At 27.3% G+C, this 21,990-nt stretch overlaps 1 protein-coding gene across 4 annotated transcripts in view; it reads left to right on the top strand.

The window, feature by feature from the left end:
- The window catches only part of LOC135922514 (uncharacterized), a 60,666-nt gene that overhangs the window by 4,351 nt on the left and 34,325 nt on the right, over positions 1–21,990 (top strand). The window contains exon 1 of one of the 4 annotated variants that reach the window (XM_065456880.1): positions 17,668–17,686. The exons of the other annotated variants lie outside the window; for them this stretch is intronic. The gene's annotated coding sequence lies outside the window, so the exon portion shown is untranslated. Of the gene's footprint in view, positions 1–17,667; positions 17,687–21,990 lie in introns of those variants that run through there. 4 annotated transcript variants of the gene reach the window in all.

The following is a 21,990-nucleotide window of genomic DNA, read 5'->3' as shown; positions in this document are numbered from 1 at the left end:
TAAGAACGGCAATATCATAAAATTTTTGGGTAATGATTATATAGCATTGGACGTTATTGGTTGTTTATCATAAAATATTTGATAACGTCTTAAATGAATCTTCCTTATATAAAAAAACGCCAATTGTTTTAAAGTAGTGGCAGGTGTGGCCCAAAGGACCTTGAAATGTTTTATAGATATTTGTATTAAGATGTATGACCTGCCTTAAAATGAGCTTTTTTGCAAGAGTTCGAAAGTTTGGATAGAAATTTTCTAAATACTAGAAATAGAGATTTGCAAAGCCCGCCCCTCTACGGCTCGTTAAAAATTTTTGCACATATTGTCTGCTCGGGCTGCAAATTTTTTGTCAGGTTCGGTCTCTTATAACCTTTTAAAAAATTTGCCCGGCCCGACCCGTTATAATTTTTAAAAAATATTTAAAAAAATGTTAGCCCAACCCGCCCCGTTAAAGTTATAAGTAAAGTCCGCCTGACCCCCAAAATTTTGTATGTACGGTTCCCAATATCATTTGTGGAGTCTATATCTCTCCTCTATGGCTATCTATTTCTTCGAATTGGTAATTTTTTGTGAATTTAATATATTATTTATAGATTTGTATTTTAGTTAAACATCTTACAACACAATGAAATAAGCATATTGTAAATTATTTTTAAATAGTTATAATAAAAATTAAAACATTAAGTTTGAAATTTAAAAAATATCTATTAAAATTTTAATGTAGAGGCTGGCCTATTTAAATTTTACGAAAAATCAAAGATTTGCTAGGCTGGGAGGAAAATTTTTAAGCATGAATCCTAGGCCCGTTAATTTTTTTAAAAAAATTTCCCGGTCAGGCCCCCGGGTCTGGCTTTGCAGATCTCTAATAGAAATAGTAAAAATGGTAATCATTTTATCGCCTCAATTCGGAACAAAATTGGTTTACACATCTGCTATTAGATAAAATATGCCATAAATCTGTAAAAAAAAAGCAATAGCATAATCGAATCAAACATCATTCAAAAAATATGTGAAAAATTAGGTAAAATTTTCTTTTTTAAAAAGAGAATTCAGCAATCCTAATTTTTTTTTATTTGGAAAACGGAAAACTGAGATAAACCAGGCTTACTTATACACCATAAGTTGTGTTTCAATCACTTTGATTTCCCACCCCGGCAGCATTGACATAACACATAAATTTGTTATAATATATAGAATAGATTATTGTAAATTTGTTGTTAAGAAACATAAAAATATTCATGATATAAAGTATAACTATTTTAAGGAAAAATTTTATTGTTCCCTTCTAACTGGGGTCAGAGAAATTGACTCTTTCTCATATGGTAATAGAATTGGCTCTAGCCTCAGAGATACTAATATTCCATATAAAAAATTAACGCTTCTTTCCTCTTTCTTATCTGTTTAGGAATTTACGGATCAATTTTTTTCTTATCGATCATAGCCTAATGTAGGTTAGAGATCTGTAATATGTAGGTTTTAATCTGAACATCCGATCGCCCATTGTTATAAAACATTTAACCCGCTCGCACCTACCCATTGTTTTTTAATTTACCCCCCCCCCCCCCCCCCCCCCTACACCCGTATTAGCTGTTAAACAAATAAAAAAATTTGATTTAAAAAAATATAAAAGACAGTATATAATAAAATATAGTATTATAATTTAATATATTCTATAATGTATAATCTTGGAAGTTATAAAGTCTTTTTTTTTCAAAAAAGTTAGATAAATTTACACTTAGCTTAAAATATTGTGACGAATATTGAGATTTTTTGTTACATTTGATATATAGCCTTATTTAATAATGTTTTGCTAGGCCTGGCATGAATAAAAGAAAGACTTTATCATATATTTAAGCATTAATAATTTAACAAAATATTACATTTTTTTAAAATCAAAATTCTTTAATTTTTAAAAATAAATAGTAATGATTTGCTGTTGTTATAATTGAATAATGTAATGTACCAGCCATTTGTTACTTAAGCACTTAATGAGGAAAGGGTAATAATGAGCGAATTCAGGGGATTGGTTTCTAAGCTTCAACTACTATTACCAGTCGAATAATTTAAAATTTATCGATATAAAAATTCCGAATATTCAAAAAAATATTAAAATATTATGTTCCTTCCATTTTCAATATAAATTTGTTTACAAATTTACAAAAACAAAATAACTTAAGGGAAACCGGGGTACGTTGAGTGCAGAGGAACTTTAGTTCAAATCCAATTAAGCTATTAATTTTTAAGACTGGAAATTTAAGCATAATATAGATTACGTCATACAAAAATGTGTTTTAGCATACCAAAAGTAACAAAAAATAATTTACTTAATAGCTTAGATATATAATGTAAATAAAGCTTTTAAAATCTTATTAAATACATTTTAAGAAAACCCCTTTTTCTTTGACGATTTTTTCAGAATCATAAAACATGAATTAATATGATTGAATTATATTTATAAAGTTAGTGGGCGGGCTAGGTCATGGTTGCTCATAGGATATTTGGTCCTATTAATTTTCGTATTTTTTTTTTGATTAACATATGTAAATAATTTTTTTTGAATATTTTTCAATTTAAAACATTAATTTTTAATATAATATACAAATAATATTTTATTTTTTTTACAAAAATTCCTAAAATTTCTTAAAAGCTCTAAATTCAATTTAATTTACTTAACTATTACCTATTATGATATTATCAATAGATGAATATACTTTAAAGCTTCTAGTATTATAACAATATAAAAAAAATTTAATAATATCTTTTAAACTTTTTAAAGACCCTATCTTTCACCCAAGAAACAAATTATTTAAAGATAACTGTATATTGCATTCAAAAATGTCACAAACTTATAAATGCAGACTCGTAATCTAATTTTATCATGCATTTAATTAAAAGTATATTATATCATTTTATTACACTTATAATGATATTCATTTCATATTCAATAACATATTTGCTAAATTTAAGATTTTTTTAAAATAAATTTTTATATTAATAATTGATAATAAAATGAAAATGATATATATAAAGTCTTGAAAAGAATAAGAAATAGTAAAAAAATCTCCAATCTAAAATATTTTATTATTTTGTTTCACTGATAGAGGCATCATCCAAAATCATAAAAATTATACGTCATCTTAAAGTATTGCACAAGAATAAAACAAAAAGAAATTGTGAAAACTGCAAAAACATTAACTCAAAAACAGAGTTTTCAAAATAATAAAAAGAAAGCAATATATCAGGAAAAATTTAATAATGTATTAACTTCATAATTTGTAAAATATTGGAAAGTAAATTTAAATTTATAGTTTTCTCTTACTTATCAATTTATTAGAACTATTATCTTGTAATGTGTTACCATTACCAATTAAAAAAATTATCGATGTTCTTTGCAAAGAAAAATGGGCGAACGCTTCAAATATGAAACTGTTTATTTAAAAGAGCTATTATAATTGTAAGCTCACACATATAACTGCACTATTGCAGATATTTGGTCTACTACTATTTAAAGTTTTTCAAATAAGTCTCTTGTATCTTATATACTTATTTTCCAAGGACGATACAAGTATCTTGTATCATTTCTTATTGAAATTTTTGCTAAGTATCTCGTATCTTTAGTATAAAATTTTAATGAACATCTGTATCTATATCCGGATACAATTTATCGAAAATTCACCTAACCTTGAATATAAATATTTCAATGTACTGAGAGTATGGCATGGTTGGACCATTTTCTAAATATAGTTTTTATGAAATATATATTTGTTAACTATTTCAAATAGTCTATACTTTTAGGATTCAAAAATGTTTTACTTATTCAGAGTAGTCTAATATTACTGAATTTATTCAGATTTGAACGAAAAGCGTCAAAATCACCTCTAGTCTCACTTATTCAACATATCACGATTAGTGTTGTTAAACGGCTCGTTTTGAGCTGATTTTTAAAAACGGCTAACTCAATATTTCATCTAGAATAATATAACACAAGCCTGAAGATTTTGTTAGTAAAAGGAAAAAAGACTGGGACATCTATTAACAAAATCTCGAGGCTTAGGCAATATTTTTCTGACTAAAATATTGAGTTACGAAGTTTAACAACACTAATCACGATAAAGAATTAACAAAGGACACTTGCATGAATTAATAAAACTTTAAAACAATTTTTAACCTCCAATTTAAAGAAAATATTAAATATGAATATAATATTATACTATAAAATTACCGAAATCATTGGGAGGGATAAAAACAGAACTCTTTTTATTCTATAATATCTGATGAAACGACCGATATTAACATCAGGAAGATACCAGATTATTCATATTGAAGAAAGATTGAATTCTGAAAAATATGAACTTGATCTAACAGTTGAGGAGCCAAGTTTATGATAGTTACTACTTCTTTAATATCAGCTCCCAGGGCAAAGGATGTACAAGGGAAAATTAAAAATATTTCACAGAAGGCATATATTCTCCTTATCTTATAATTTCCATATCCTCAAATTAATGATATTAAAATCGTGAATGATTCCTGCAGCTCTTTTAAAATTTAAAAAACGTGCTATAAATAATATAAGTTTTTAATAAAAATCCGGATCAATGGAGAAACCCGCCGATATTTTTGATTACATCTAAAACGCCAAATTATATATATTATACATTTTTATTCTAATGATTGGTGAGCATCAAAAATTGGCGATTCCAGGGATGATAATAATAATAATGCCACTCAAATGAAAGAAAATTATATGTCCCAAACATATCACATATACTGTTTTAATTGTGCTCGAAAGCTATCTGGAGCCTGGAGCTAATAAAAATCTAATATTGCTTTAAAAAGAATTGAAAACATCGTAAACTTTCTGTTATATGAGGTCAAAAAATTATTTAGAATAAGGGAAGTTGAGTGGTCGGGGCTGCCATAAGATTTGGTGCGCCAGCTAGCTCTAGGTTAGGATTAGGGGGAGTTACCTTGACCATTGAGGACTGATGCTTTAAACCTAAAATATAGGTGCACACAGCGTTCGACGCATGTCATTTAGATCTATCCTTTTATTTATCAATCCAGTGTCTTAGATTTGGCGCAACAATGTAGCTATATAAAATAAACGCCTTTGTTCAACAAAAATGAAAGTGATTACTTGTTTATCACTTTCGAATGTTGTATGGCTAGTTAATTTCGATAACAAAAGAGGGGCAATCAAAATTTATTAATTATATTGTAAAAACAACACTTTCAAACTAGAAATCAGATCTCTTAATGGAACTATTAATTTTACTTTCCAAATTTAAAGAAATATTTGAATTTCTATCTTACAAAAAGAGTCAACATAGAACTTGACATTACTTTTCAGAAGTGTAATCGAAACGCATTAAATAGGAAATGATGATGGCCCGGATTATTAATCTAGGAAAATATGATAAAAAATGCCTTACGCTTTTCTGTTTGCGATCTGCAAATAATAATATTTTAATTTACTTTTTATTTTAAAAATTATCTAGGGGTTAGCTTCTCTTTTCTTTTAGAATTAAAATTTCAAAAATTACAAATAGTGACAAAATATTTAATTGAGCAAAATTGCACATCTTCTGAATTTATTATTAAACATCTTAATGAAGAGTATGGATGATATTAGATTAGTAAATATATCGAAGAGGAATTAATTTCTTAATCCTTCCACACTAGCCAATAAGTAAATTTTTTATGATCATGCAACTAGCACACCTAGTGAAAGAACTTCCTAAGACTGTACCGATACCAAATATAGGATCAGCCGATATTTTTAAAAATTTAACAGACACCGATTTTGTACATATTTTTTATTTTATTTTTATACATATTTTTTTATTTTAAAATTAATTTTCCCCTTCTCGTAATAATTCTTCTTAACTCCCATAAAAGAGTGAGAAGGTAGGCGCCATTTATAAAATAAAAAGGCCGTGTCCTAGATCGGTTTAATTCTTAATAACCGGCTATTTAGCCGTCTTTTAAGTATCGGCTAAATAGCCAAAAAAGCAAAAGAAAAAAAAACGGGAATAAAATGCGAAAAATAGCAATACCACAAAATACTTAAAATAACCCAAAATAGGGTTTCCTCGATCAAATACTTTATGGTCAATATTAAAAAGCAATCAAGTATTCAAATTAAGCCGACCTAGGACACGGCCTTTATTTTTTTTTAAACATTTTTTAAAGATTGAAAGTAAGGTATATTAAAAACGAATATAAAAGAAAATTACCCAAAACTTTTGTGCATTTTTAATTGTCGATTATTTATTCTATTATTTTTATTAAGAAATCCTATAATAAATAAAAATCACGAGAATTTAAATTATTAAATTTGGTATAACTTTATTATAATATTTAAGATCATTTAATTTTTCTATTATGTCAGAAATTTAAATTTATTCCCTTATCTCTTATAAAGAAAAAATATTATAATTTTAATTATTTTATATTTTATTAATTGATATTTAAATTGTTCTTACTTATTATGCAAATAAAGATACGTAGTTTGTTATACAGAAAATTTAGTATGAATATATAAATATGTTATATAAATTAATACATATTTGTATTAAGGTTAAATAGATAAGTAAAAATTCTGATCATCATTAAAAAAATAATAATATGGAACATAATGTATAATTAGAGGTCTCGGGTCGGGTTCGGACATAAAAGATTTTTTATTTTCGGGTTCGGGTCGGGTATCAATATCCTAAATAATCATTTTAGTTCACAATATCTAGAATAACATGTCATTTTCAATTATTATTATTTTACATAACATCCATTTACGAAACTATTTTGTTATTATTTTTTTTTGTTATTATTACATACTTTATTTACATGATACTCTATCAGGTTATTTAATATATATAAAATATTAAAACAAGTATATAAAAATATATAAAATTATTAAATAAAAATAAATATATATATTATAAGTATCAGGCTCTAAAAGCTTAATAATAAATATATACCTTAAAAACAACTATAGTTGTGTTTAAAAATTTCTAGTTGAAGTTTTTTTTAAGAAATATGGATTCGCGATTTTCGTTTGTTATGTTAAAAATTTTTCGTGATAAAGTTTTTTTAAAAAAAATATGTAGACTGTGAAAAATTCCGTTAGTTGATATGACTATTGGCTGAAATATAAAGTTATTTAATTTAGAATATTTATTAATTTTTTTATTTTCCCCGCAAGTAAGAGGGTTTGAATTAATTGATGAAGGAAAAAAGGAGACGCAGGTTGCGTCCCAAATAAGTGATTTCCCGTTGGACCAGGGGGTACAGGTTAAACCGTCGGGTCTGAGACCGTCCTGTAATGAAAGATTGTTTGGTTCGAGGATGTTTGGTATTTTAGCCTTATTAAAAGCGTTATGGATGATTTTATTAATTGCTTTATGCCGGAGATGGCGACCTTGGCTGCGGGTGAGTTTAGGCCGTGTCGGACGTTAGGTGGAACTGGTAAGTTGCATTGGTGGCAAGTGTTTAGCTGTGTAAGCGAGCATCCAGGTCTAAACCCTATATTAACTCTCAGTTGGTCATTGGTTAAGAGATTATCTAAGGTTTGGCTTGGAAGTGCTACGAGCCATTCATGCCCGCCATATTTATCGTTAACTATTTTGTAATTTCTTTATTAGAGGTTCCATGATAGATTTGTTGGAAATTTCGGTTGGAAATGTATAACCGTCTGGGGTAAGTAGATTCCATTGTTTGATTGCTGCTGTTAGAATTTCATCATTGGGAGTTATGATGGATGAGATCGCAGAATTGAGGGATAGGCGATTTGAGATAAATAGAGATAGGAAAAGTAGTTCTAAGGGAATCAAGTGGATACCACCTAGTTTAGCGGGTAATTGGGCTAGCTATTAATTATAGTCTGAAAATGAAAGGTTGAGGATCCTTTCTATAAAGGTTGTTAAGCGAATATTGTGTTGAATGAAAAATTTTGAGGCAGTGAATGAGGAGGATGAGTGGAAGAGATGCGAGATTTTAGGTAGATATAAAGACTTTTTTAGTAAGTAAAAAAAGCTGGTGCGATAGAATGTGGTTGATGAATTTTTTCAAGTTTTGCATCTCAGAAAAAGTTTTATCGATAATTTTTTCTGATGGGAGCCCAAGAGTTTATATCTTCTTTTTCGATAATAGTGTAATATTTAAATAAATCAAAAGGAATCTAGGGGTTGAGGGAGCATATTTCTGTTTTGGGTTTGTTTAATTCTAAACCAATTTTAGTGCATTCTGTTTCGAAGTGGCTAAGGGCTTTGTTTATTTGATGTGAATTACCGCAAAGGGTGCTATCATCTAGGTACCATAGGTTAAGGTCGAGGTTAAAATCAAATTTAAGATCTTTCATCATATTGTGGATAACTAAGCAGAAAAGAATAGGGTCGAGGGGGTTGTCCTGTTGTACTCCAACGCTACCATTAAAAATGGGGAGTGCTATTGTTATAGCAGATGTCTACGAAGTGGGAGTATTGAGGGAAATTATCGTAAAAAGATTTAAGTGCCGAGAAACGTGAAATTGTATTGAAGGCATTCTTAAAATCGATTTTGCATAAAACGTTTATCTGTGGATGTTGAAGTAGATTCGTAGGCAGTGAGAGGCTATATCTACACCTCCTTTAGTTCCGCATCCTAATTGATATTTGCCAAGCAGAAACTGAGTATCGGATTTTATTTTTTTTGCAATAATTTTAGCTATCAGGCATCTGAAAAGTGAACCGATTGCAATTGGGCGGATGCCTCCATAAGGTTTTTCGAAAGCAATCAAGTTAGCACCAAATATAGTTTGATGAGCTAATGTGGGAATATCTTTACTAGTTATATTATTAAGGAAGGTAATAAGTGAGTTAAAAAAATTATTGGAATTATTTTTAGAAATGTTTGGAAGTAAGATGGTCTATAGCCATCCGGGCCTGTTGCTGAAAATTTATTAAATTCACTTATAGTTTCGCAAATATCTTGATTTGCAATTATGAAAGGGGGGATATTGAGCGGTGGGTTTGGTAAGCTAGTGTAAGAGGCACGTGGATGAAGGGATTTTAGGTTGTCAAGGGTTTCGTCGTTAAATGGGGCGAGTTTTGTTTGTGAAGAGATGTGCACCGCATATGTCGCCTTCATTTATTTTTTTTAGATATTTTGTTGCAGGTATTACTGAAACTTTCATTAGAATTATTGGGATTTTTAATGTATTCTAAAATTGTGTTAAATTTTCCAAATTTTTGAGTCTGTCTTTTATTAGGTTAGGTAATACGATAGATTTGTTATCTTTTGGGATTGGGAGGCATTTGAAAGGGAATGTGAAGAGATTTTTCCAATGATTATTTGACAAATCTTTGTTAATGTTATCAAATAATTTAGTAAGGTGGTAAGTGATCTGGTAATTAACATGGGATGTGTTTTATTGTTGTTATTTTTTTTATAAAGATAAATTCTTCTAGTGCGTAATTTACATATATGTGTTTGGTATTAATTTGGGGTTCCATTAGCTTTGACAAAGTGTATTAGAATCTGAACAAGAGAAGGCTTGTGGGCTATGTTTGTATAGATGGTCATCCTTTTTTATTAATAGTTTGTGACAGGATTGGCAGATTCCTTTCATGCTTATGATGAAAAGATGGTTTAATACCTGAGAAGTTTGTTAATTTGAGTCTAATAAACATTGGAATAGGGTTATTTGCTGATATGTTGGTATATAAGGGTTTTGTTGTAGATGGGATCATATATAAGGGTTTTGCTGTAAATGGGATCATATATAAGGGTTTTGTTGTAAATGGGATCATATATAAGGGTTTTGTTGTAGATGGGATCATATATAAGGGTTTTGTTATAGATGGGATCATATATAAGGGTTTTGTTAAGATGGGATCATATATAAGGGTTTTGTTGTAGATAAGATCATATATAAGGGTTTTGCTGTAAATGGGATCATATATAAGGGTTTGGTTGTAAATGGGATCATATATAAGGGTTTTATTGTAAATGGGATCATATATAAGGGTTTTGTTGTAGATGGGATCATATATAAGGGTTTTATTATAGATGGGATCATATATACGGGTTTTGTTGTAGATGGGATCATATATAAGGGGTTTGTTGTAGATGGGATCATATATAAGGGTTTTGTTGTAAATGGGATCATATATAAGGGTTTTGTTGTAGATGGGATCATATATAAGGGTTTTGCTGTAAATGGGATCATATATAAGGGTTTTGTTGTAGATGGGATCATATATAAGAATTTTATTATAGATGGGATCATATAAGGGTTTTGTTGTAGATGGGATCATATATAAGGGTTTTGTTGTATGGGATCATATATAAGGGTTTTATTGTAAATGGGATCATATATATAAGGGTTTTGTTGTAGATGGGATCATTTATAAGGTTTTTGTTATAGATGGGATCATATATAAGGGTTTTGTTGTAGATGGGATCATATATAAAGGTTTTGTTGTAGATGGGATCATATATAAGGGTTTTGTTGTAGATGGGATCATATATAAGGGCTTTGTTGTAGATTGGATCAAAATAATTAATTAAATAAGTATAATGCATGTAAATGTTATATTTTTTTTCCCAAGTTAATGTGTTATTAGTTTCAATTAAGAGTGAGTTTGTTATAAACTCTGAAGTTATAGGTGCAGGTGGTATAGGAAAAATTATTTTTCAATCCTTGGATATTGAAGTTAAGATGTTAATGAATTGTATAAATCACCTTTATATAAATATTGTCTAAATCTGGCTAATAATTATATATTATAATAAATTTAGGATAACCAAATTTGTTCTGAATTGAGCTTTAGCATATTTTGGTAATTGGTTGAACTTTATTTTTATTAGCATCTCTTAGATCAAAATTTTAATTGCTAAAGAATTATTATTATTATTTAATTAAAATATGGGAAAATTAATAGGTTGAATTGTATTTATAAAGTTATCATTATTGTATGATAGATAAAATAAATATTGAACTTGAGGATTTTGGGTGTGAATTAACTTATATAAAATGAGAATAGTATTCTATAATCTAATAGAAACAAATATATGAGGTGCACCTTGAACTTAGAGAAGCAGCGTTCAGGTGATACAAATTAAATTGGTGGAAATCAAAATGAGTTTTCCAATTTAAATGGCTCTTAAATTCCTGGCTATCCTTACTTCCTCGGCTAGCAGTGAAAGAGCGCTTTCAGCGGCTGGTATGGCCTTTAATATGAGGACTTGTTTAAAGTCTGACAAACTCGACTCCTTATTATTTATTTTATATATCACAATTATTCACTATGTGAAACTAGTGATAATGATATATCTTTATAATATATTCATTATATCATGCACATTATTTTTATTAATCGCATGATTTATAAATCCGATTGCATTTCAACTTTTTTAATATTTAAACTGAATAATAGGTATAAGTTTTCAATATAGTTGGGTGATTACTATATTTTTAGCCAATTTTTAGCCTGCTAAAAAATCGGATAAACCAGGTTTTCACCGAAAAATATCACTCTGGCCTCAGGGCTTTTCAAAAAAGATAGCAACTCAAATTTGGAAGAAATTAATGTAAATTAAAACACCTTAATATTAACGGATTTTCAGGGGCAGGCGCCTGAAGATTTAGCCGAAATTTAGTCATTATCCAACTATAGTTTCCAATTTTAATATAATGCAACTTACTATAAATATTGATTATATTATGGCGGTCAAATAAACCATTATTTAAGGCAATACACATGATTTTTAATTGTTTTTTAGATATTATAATATTCACACTCAAATCCAAAAATTTTAGTCGGGTTGGGGTCGGATCGAAATTTTTTATAATTCGGACTCGGGTTGTGAAAAAATTACTTTACAGACCTCTTTGTAATAATTCTTTAAAAATAAAACATATATCTTATAAATAGAAACCTTTATCTACAAATTTAATGATAAGACGTATTTTTTAAAAGATATGATAAATGATTATCCTGATTAAACTTTTTTTAAAAAAAATACACAGATTTTTATATTCCATTATCTTATATATAAAATAATGATAATGTAAATATCGGTATCGATCGTTTGAGATAAATATCGGATCGGTGAAAAAATTGTGGATAACCCTAGAGGTTTCTCTACCGTTGGTTGACGTTAAATTTAAGAAGATTTTTCTTATGTCCGGAAATTAAAATAAAATTATTTTTATACATAGTTACTATAAAATTACAAAATTGAGTTTGAATTTATAATTAGTTTTCTTTTCAATAAATATATAAAAATATATACCAGATTTTATTTTTAATTTGATTTCACTTTTCTTAAAAAAATTCATTTATCAATTTAAAAAATAAATTATAAAAAATTTTATGTCGGTTCGCCGATTTACGACGGCCCCGCCTATTGAATTTTTAAAATTTGCGTCAGTCGCCGATATGTTTCTCGGTGACCAGGTTTAAGTATAGTCCTAATTAAAAATATATAAATTAGACACACTTTTATGAAGCTAAATATAAAAATGCTTTGTTCTATAGCAGGGAAATGAATTTTATTTTGACAATATGAGAGAAAACATCATTTTTTATATTATTTTTTTTAGAAAATAATTTTTTACAAATCCTAGCCAGCCTATTATTTGAAAGATAGATCCCCGAGCCCTTTTTAAAATTTTAGTAATGGGCTACTGGTCGACTTGCAGAACTTTAATATTCGCACTTTATATCATTTCTATCGCTTTATATTAATACTATCATTTAACATTGGGATGTCATGCATGAATATTATGAGGAAAAAAGATCTAATATTTTAACTATCAAGTCACGAATTTTTTTTTAGAATAAAAATATGCGGTCGTATTACTTTTATTTTAAATTGAGTGATTCTTCTGAAGATTTTTTTTAAAGAAAGGTTGACCTATCCAAATTCATCCTTGAGAAAGGCCCATAGGTTAATATCGATTTTTTGGTTATATTATAAAAAATGCAACACAAATCGCTTCATTTTTTTAATATTTGATTATAAAAATGGTCATTATGTGAGTTGGTCACTTTCTAAGGTTTTATTTACTGCTATAAATAAAGCCATAAAAATTTGATGCCACTCGTTAAATTAAAAACTTGGTACAATAAAACTAAAATTCCATTTCAAGGACAATGTCATATTATAATGGATAATATATGAAAGTTTTTTTTTTTCATTTTTCACATTTATATTTTTATAATTAGTAATTATCGAATTCTAACGACCAGCGGGAATTCACACAAAAAAATAAAATAAATTATATAAATTTTTCCTTTTATAATGTAGTTTCGGGCTTCTCGGTTTAAAGTTTTAAATTTTAAGTCCCTTGAGACTAGCATATTTATTTTATTTAGAAACGCGATTTGATTCGATTATTAATATATTTCTTCATATAAATTTTTTTTTGATTCACTGATTATTTTAAAAGTTAATTTTAAGGAATAAGTATATGTTAAATGATATGAAGTCAAGACAAGATCAATGAAATTATTTGAATAAATTAATTTATAGAAAGATAAATCCTCGGAGATCTTAATTTTTTTTCTTCTTTGAAGTTTCACTAATGTATAATATTTTTAATTTTTCCGACCTTCCCCCCCCCCCCCCCCACCATTAATCTTACTGATAATACATGGGAAATAGTTTACATTAGGCGAGTTAGGATTGATCCAATCAAATTTTCTTTGACCCAGGAATTAGGCGCATAATCAATGGGGAAAGAGGGAAATTTCCCTCAAGCGTTAATATTTACTTTATAAATCCCTTCTTCCTTTTTTTCCTCTTTTAATATATTGATACAAGTTATATTATACTTATTAATTATTGTGAAGATGTAAAATTGTCAATATTTTTTTTAATTTTTAATTTTATAAATTATTTCCCATTTTATTCATATATTTTTTTAAACAAAATAAAAATGCCTATAAAACTAATTTTTACAAGGACCTGTTATTTATTTTCGAAAAAAAAGTAGTTTGATGATCAATATTTATAGTTTTAAAAGAAAAAAAATCCCTTTATTTTCGCACTATACCAAAATTCTAATAATTTTTTTAATGATAAATGTTTAAGCTTAATCTGGTTTAAATTTATTCGATTCATACGTTTTAACTAATTTTAATATCATTTTATGCTATTAATTCTATCATGGAATTTTCTTATCCCTTAAGTTAGTATGTTAATTATGGGATATTTTTTTTCTTGTCTAAATTTTAATTTCGATAATGAAGTAATAAAGTTATAGTGATTTTTTTTAAAATATAAAATAATGGCAATATTATGATGCGGAAATTTTACAAAATGTTCTATCACTGAAAAAACCCGGTTGAATTTATTTACCAAAAGGAAAGGATATTTACTATATTAAATTTATGACTTTGAAAATGTGGGTGATGAAAATATAATATATCAACATATAGCAAATTACTAAATAATGCCTAAATTCTAATAAAACGCAATGACACAATTTTTTAAAATATATTAACCTCACCTCTCAAGGACTTCTAGATCTCACTAAGCCAATGACCCCCGCCTCATTTATATCTTATCCTTTTCTACCAAATAAAAAATAGCAAAAAAGTAAATCCAAATCAAAACTACCCTTTACCCCCCACCCCCCCCTCATCGATGGTAGACGTCCCTGCTATCCATACCCACTCGAGTAGGTTTATATCAGAAAAATCGATCTCGAAACCGTCAGGAATCGAATTACTGATCTTCTCTCTCACTTCCTATCCTCTGTTTTTTTCATGTAAGGATAATTTACAACATTATCTAATTTTTTTTTGAATTATTTTTTTTATATAAATCTCTTTAAATTTATATATTATATAATAGAATACTATATATTTAAATATACTATAATATAATCTCATTCAATTTTTTAACTCATACTAAGCTTTAATCTCACAAAGTGCAAGACTTAAAGAGAGTTATCTAAAAATACCTGGCGCTACTTGGTAACAGGGCACAACTGATATTTTATCACTCCGACGCTTTTCAGGCCGATACTTTATCACTCCGACACTTTATCACCCCTACACTTTTTCGCTTCTATACTTTAACACTCAGGCCGAACTCTGATCAGACTCGGGTTTTGAAAAAAATTCTTAGGTCCGATGGTTTTAGTATCACGTTACGAAGTAACGAGTTATCAAAATGAGAGAGTGATTAAGTGACGGAGTAATGAAATGTTAAAGTGATAAAGTGTCGCGTTTCAAAGTGCCAAGTTACGAACCCTAATATATGCATGATAACTCATCTCATAATCTGTAAAATCTAACAAAAGCAAAATATATTTTATATTTTGGAATATGATATTTTTTATGAATAATATGATACTCTTACTTTTCTCGTTATAAAAAAAAGAAATACTTGTAAATCTATAAAATTTGATTTTGGATAAAATTTAGAAAAATGAGGTTATCATTGTTCCAAAATAAAATTACAAATAAAAGACGATACACATTGTTAGATGTTTGGTCTAAAAATTCGGCTAAAATTATTTAATAATTAAAAATAAAATTGCACTCTAAACTTTTTAACATTACTTCTTAGTATTTACTCAAAAAATAAAATTCACTACTCGATTCTCAAAAATGTAACGATTGATGTTCCGATATTTATTATTTTCTCCATGTTGAAAATTACATTGTGTGCATCTATTTTCTTTACCGTGATAATTATCATTCTAACCTTGTTTTCTGCTATTCTGATTATTTTGTTTATTGGGCTAATTATTAACTATATATTTCCCTTGGATCTTGGATTATCTCCTTGTCTGCCCTCCCAATAAGTAATGCCAATTCTAATATTTGAGTAAATGTAATAATTAATTCTTCTATGTTTTTACCCTCCGACTCCTAACTTTCTATTCAACTTAGATCAATGCTTGCTAAAAAATTGGTCTTGTATTTTTTCATCAATATTATCTGTATACTGACAAAGTTTACACTACTTTTTAAGTTGACTAAAAATTGCATTATTTGTTCATTTGTTCCTCGTCTGCATCTAATGAATTTCATTAGGTTATAGAACAATATATTATTCTTCTTAAATAGCTTATTTGTAGCCTCTACAACATCCTTATAATTCAATTCTATCAATTTCTTTGAGAATATATATATCTCTCCAGGTCACCTAGTCTCTTCAAACCAAAATAAGCCATTAAAACGTTAAGCTTACTTCCTCCTCTGTTACTCTTCTTAACCTAAAAATCGCCTCTACATGAGTTAAGTATAACCCAATAACTATTTCACTGATTCTAAGTTAATTGTATTCATAATATTTAAAAGTTTAAATTAACAATTATTCAATTAATATAAGTATCATAATCAATTTAATGTATTTACTAATCCAGAACTAGGTACATAATTTTAATCAATATATATTATTTCCATTATTGTCTTAATTATTTCTTGATATCAACCCGTCGTCAGTGTTAAGCAACTCGAATATTTATTATTACTGTTCAACATGTCAATCATCAAATATCATATACATACATATATAACACATATGAAATAAAATGAATTTTGCATTTCAAATATTTTTATTTTTAATATAAAAAAGCGTTAAATAAAAGTATATCAAAATGTATCTTAAAAAGTATCGAAATCAGTTAAATATACCTCCAAAATAGTATCGAGATATATATCCTTTTTATAAGTATATCTAGATACAGATACACCATATTAAGTATCTAGATACTTTAACAACTCTGCTAATAATATTCCTCATCTTCAACATGTTGCACTATCCATAACTAAATTACGCTTGTAAAATTCTTTTTGTATTTTAATAATTAAACTATCTTTTCAAATTGTAAATTTTTCCTATATTTGTTAAATGTTAAAAATTTAATCATATTTAAATAAATATGAAGTATTATTACTTTTAAAGCTTTGGTTAAAAAAAATTCTGATTTAAATCAAAAAATTCTGATAAATATAATTAACATTCCATGTCTTTAGGATAAGATAGAAATTAATGTTTCCATCAATAATTTATACTTTCAAATTTCCATATATAAACAAAATATTGCAATGCATAGCATAGAAATATAAATTTGGTATATAAGCAACTATAACATTTCTCGATGGACCAGAAATTTAAATAAACAACCCGCGAAATATTGCAAATGATAATATTTTTGGACTCGAAAACACTCGAAAAACTGAAAAATATCAAACGGGAAACAATAAAAAAGATTTATTGCGCTGTTATTCATATCGAAAAATTAAAATAAAATATGTATCATTTTTTTTGTATAAATATTTTAAAAGAAAAATATCCAAAACAAATATTCACGGATTCTAGTAAAAATCATAAATAATTAATATTATTTTATAATATACATTCATTAATACTATTATTAATGAAACTTAGGGAAGATTCCCGGAATATCATAAATAAGGATTGAATGATATTATAAAATAATACTAACTAAGCTAAAAGCCAATCACAAAATTAGTTGATATCATGTCTCCGAATTTTAAGCTTTTGATAGGTTATATCTCACATTTTAATCGATTTTGAGCCAATATAAAATTTAAACCCGTTTTAAATTCCGAAGATGTGTTCACAGGGGCGGACTGGCCATATGATCAAGTTTGGAATTTTACCCACGTGGCCATGAGGAAATGCCAATTTTTGAGGCCTATCAGAAAATAAACTATGAAATGTATATTTTTATCATATTAATTATGACTTTTCTCTTAATATTTAAAGTTAAAGGGTTACTACATGAAGTGGATTGGGTTTGCTCCAATTTTTCTGAAGAGGGGTACGGTGTAAGTATTTGATTAGTTAAGAAAAAATAAACACTATATATCAGCCGCGATATGGGTAGGGGTAAATTTTGGAGAGGGATTTTTTTCCAACAAATTTTTTGTCACGGAGACGATCATATCAGTACATCTTGAGGATTATCATTTAGATATTTCTATTTATTAAGTTTTTTTCTATTTCAAAAAAAAATGCTTTTGCGCTTAAATGAAAGTTAAGTTTTGATAATTTATATTTTTATACATTATCTTATAATTCATTATAGAAATATAATTCAATTAGCTTTAAAATAATAAAATGAAAAGAATCAATAGAATATCCATATAACAAAACAAATATTTGAGAAATAAAGTTTTTAGGCGAACAAAACTTATTCTACGTAAGATCAGGCGACAATGAAACAATCAATAATTTTGAAATGAGAATCTAAATTATTGGAATTTCTTTGAAATGATATGAATTATATTAAATGATGATAAAATACTGAAAGACAGTTATAGAAGGTTGTTTTCAGTTAGTAGAAAAGGAAACCTGAATTTTTCCGATAAATCAAAATCTAAGTGAGGAGGTTCTCAAAAAAATTTAAGTCAATGACAACTGTTAATAAAGTTATCCATGATGTTCAAGGTAATAGGAATTTAATAAAAAATGTAGTTAGGTAGAAAACGATTTGATTTATATATAATACTCAAGACATTAGCTGATCTTGACGAAAAGATATCCTACTCCTGACCGCTATATGTGCGCTACAATATATAATGAAAAATTTGATACCTCATCAGTAGCTAACCTTGATTGAGAATTTGCAAAAAATGTTAAATCAAACATTTAAATATTTTATCAGCTTAAAAATGATTGAATAAGTCTTATGTATTCATTTATATCCTTCTCATCTATTCAAAATAAAGTTCTAAAAATGACAACAAATTTATTGAAAGTATTCTTGATTTAAAATCAACAGAATAGGTCTAACGAGAAGGATGCACAGCGATGAAGTAAAAATGAATACCCACAATCCGATTAACCTATATTAAACAGTGTTTAGGTATTTGATGCTATAATCGATCAAATTATAAATAGTTTAACCAGACGATTTCTGTTGAATAAAGAGCTTGTAAAGAATGTGCAATTATTGCCCGAAACATTTTGATGAAATTAATATCGAAGGTATTTCTGAAAAATGTTTAAAGAAAGCTTCACGATTGGAAAATTCAGTGAAATATTACAACATGAATTGTCTTCATTTTCCCGTAATTTTTCAAAGAGTTAATAGTCGGGCTAAATGATACTGACGATATAATTTGTGATAGTGTGGAGTTTAATAAACGATAATTAATTAGTACAAGAAGCATAAAATTATCTCCAACATTTCAATAACAAATATTTTTTTAAAAAGAATGACTTCTTGAATTTTACAAAAAATGAGATATAATTTAGTATAAACGTAAAGGCATATTTGGTTTCTTAGTTTGATCATTATTGTGGTACAGTCGTTAGCTTCAAGTCAATGATTGAAAGCTTTACAGAGCGATGCCAAATTAAATAGGGATTTACGAAGGACAAAAATATCCTGTTGAAAATGAAGAGTTATGAGCTCTTATTAAAAGGCCCTAAGACTAGTAAAAAACAAGATACACTCGTTGGTTCGTAGCCCGGCTTTATTTAAGGAAGCCAAATTCTGGGCTTAACAAAAGTTAGAAGGGAAATTTATAGGTTAGGTATAACAAAATGAAGACGCTCGTTCCATTTCAGATTAAGTTGAAAGAAAGTAGGCTGCATAGGTTTCATTATGTTGAAAGGGGAGGAGTGGAATGCGAGACTTGAAATTGGAGGTAAATGTAAAAGTAACCTCCCCCGCCCCATATAAAAAATAAAAGGATGAGATTGCTCAAGATTTACGAAATCTAACTAATTACCTGGCGAATCATAAAAAAGTATGGGTGACAGGAATTAAGAGTCCTAAAGAAATTTAACGATTTATATGAATAATATTAAATAGATATGATTGGTAATAATAAAAATTATTTGAGGTTTATTGAATTTAAAGAGATTTTGTAATGTAATTTTGACGTTAAATGAGTTAGAACACTTTAATCATAATGCAGCAAAAATCTTATGAATTTACATTATTCTTTATTAGTTTTATAAAATCCAAATATAAAATACATGTGAATTTTGGCAAATTTATAATCATATAAAAATAATATTAATTATACATTTAAGACGCCATCTAGCGGATATATTTATTAATTTTTTACTCATTTTTGAAATTATTTAACTTATATTTTTTTTTAACTAAAGGCAGCGAACAGTTATCATTAGCATAAAAATCTATTATTTTGCTAGTTGGCTAATAAAAATCAATTTGATTTAAATCACGATATAAATCACCCTTTAAAATATCAGTCTGATTAAATTTATATGAAAAGTACTAATTTGTACTGGTACGAATACATTACATATTAGGTTAAAAAAAATACTTGATTTATTTTGTACATCAATTACAAATATAAAAGTAAATAATACAGAATACTTATCCAATATATACAAATAGTTTACATGTACAACTTAAAAATATATTAAATCTAGTATATTAAAATATTTAATTTAGCGTAAATATACATTTTAAAAAAATACTGTATTTATAAAAATAATAAATATATATAATTTCAATAAAATATAAGTAATTTTTACATAACGGAATTTAAGAAAAATATATAATTTAACAATTCTAGAAATTTTAAGAAATTTGTTTCAATTTTTAACATAATTAATTGTATAATTATAATCTAAAATGTAGTGAGAAATTATTTAATATTCTAAAATGAAATTAGTTTGTTAAATTTAGGGATGTAGTAAACTCTCCTAAGGGTTCTAGTAGTGAAATATAAGGGGTTTCAATCCAGTAAAGACTTCTAATTTAGTAAAAATAGGTTGGAGATATAAAATTAACCACGTTCCTTTGCCACTTCTGTTTCATTGTTTGTTAAATTTGAAACATATTTAGGGATTAAAAGATAGGATAAGAAGTCGGCGAAAGTATTATAATAATGTTGATTTTCAGGATGGTGGGTTATGAATAACTATAATAAGAAACTAATCTAATTTAGATATAATATAATTAATTTTGTCAAATAAAATAACCAAACGTTTTAAAAATGATTTTAGATTGCTTATTTGACCTGTGTAATATTTTGTTATAAACAATTGATTTATCCTCAGAAAAGGTTAATTAAATCGTATTTATCATAATATCATTTAAAAACTAGCCTTTAAATTAAGGGTAGTAACGAATATTATTTGGCAAATGCATCAGGGCACCCAATTGGGAAATAACAGTAGCTAAAATTAAAATAATAAAAACCACCATTATTTTATTAGTCAAAAAAATAAAATTTTAGTTTTGGTTTAACAGTTTTATTTAAGGATATTCTTAATAGTATTCGTTTTAGAAAATAAATAATTTCCGACTCACTGATATCGACTAGTTAAACTTATATAAAGAGTTTGCCCATATCGAATTTTTTATTGGAAGTCGCATTTTCATTTGACAAAATATCAAATTACCTCATGATTTTTCAATAATTTTCTGACCGGATTTCCTGAAGCATTAACTTTTTACTTATAAAATATGGTAATACTAAGGTAAAAAAATTATGATGTATATTTTTCAATCTAAATCTGTAACGTCTCTAAAAGAAATATTAGTATTTAGTTTAGATAGCGATTTAAATCAAAAAAAATCACAAATTTTGGCATTCCTATGTTTTACTAATACATTGACAACTTTTTGCCCATTTATTTTAAAAAAAACGCGATAATTAGAATAATATCCATGCCAAAAGAAGTTGGCTTTGTAGTATTTATTGGTATGAATAAATGACTGGGAGGTAAAACAGAAGAATATTTGGCAGATTTACTTCTTTCTGTGTCGACAATAGCCTATTGGTATAAGTTGGAGAGTGCAACTCCCGAGGAAAAATTCCATTCCATGGAATCTTGGATAAACCATCAGAACGTTTACCATCTGCGTTACAAATTTCAGCCAGCTCAAGGGTTGAAGGAATGCAGATTTCAAGGCACGATATATAGTGTCATTACATTTTTTATATCTTAGAAATCTACCTCTACATCGTTTGCAATATAGGTTGTGGCGACATTTTGAGTCAACAGGAGTCTGTGTAAATAAACATAAGTATC

Source organism: Gordionus sp. m RMFG-2023, chromosome 1, assembly GCF_954871325.1.
Source record: "Gordionus sp. m RMFG-2023 chromosome 1, tfGorSpeb1-WG-v2, whole genome shotgun sequence".
NCBI lineage: Eukaryota > Metazoa > Nematomorpha > Gordioida > Chordodea > Parachordodidae > Gordionus > Gordionus sp. m RMFG-2023.
This window is presented reverse-complemented; position numbering and strand designations above follow the sequence as displayed.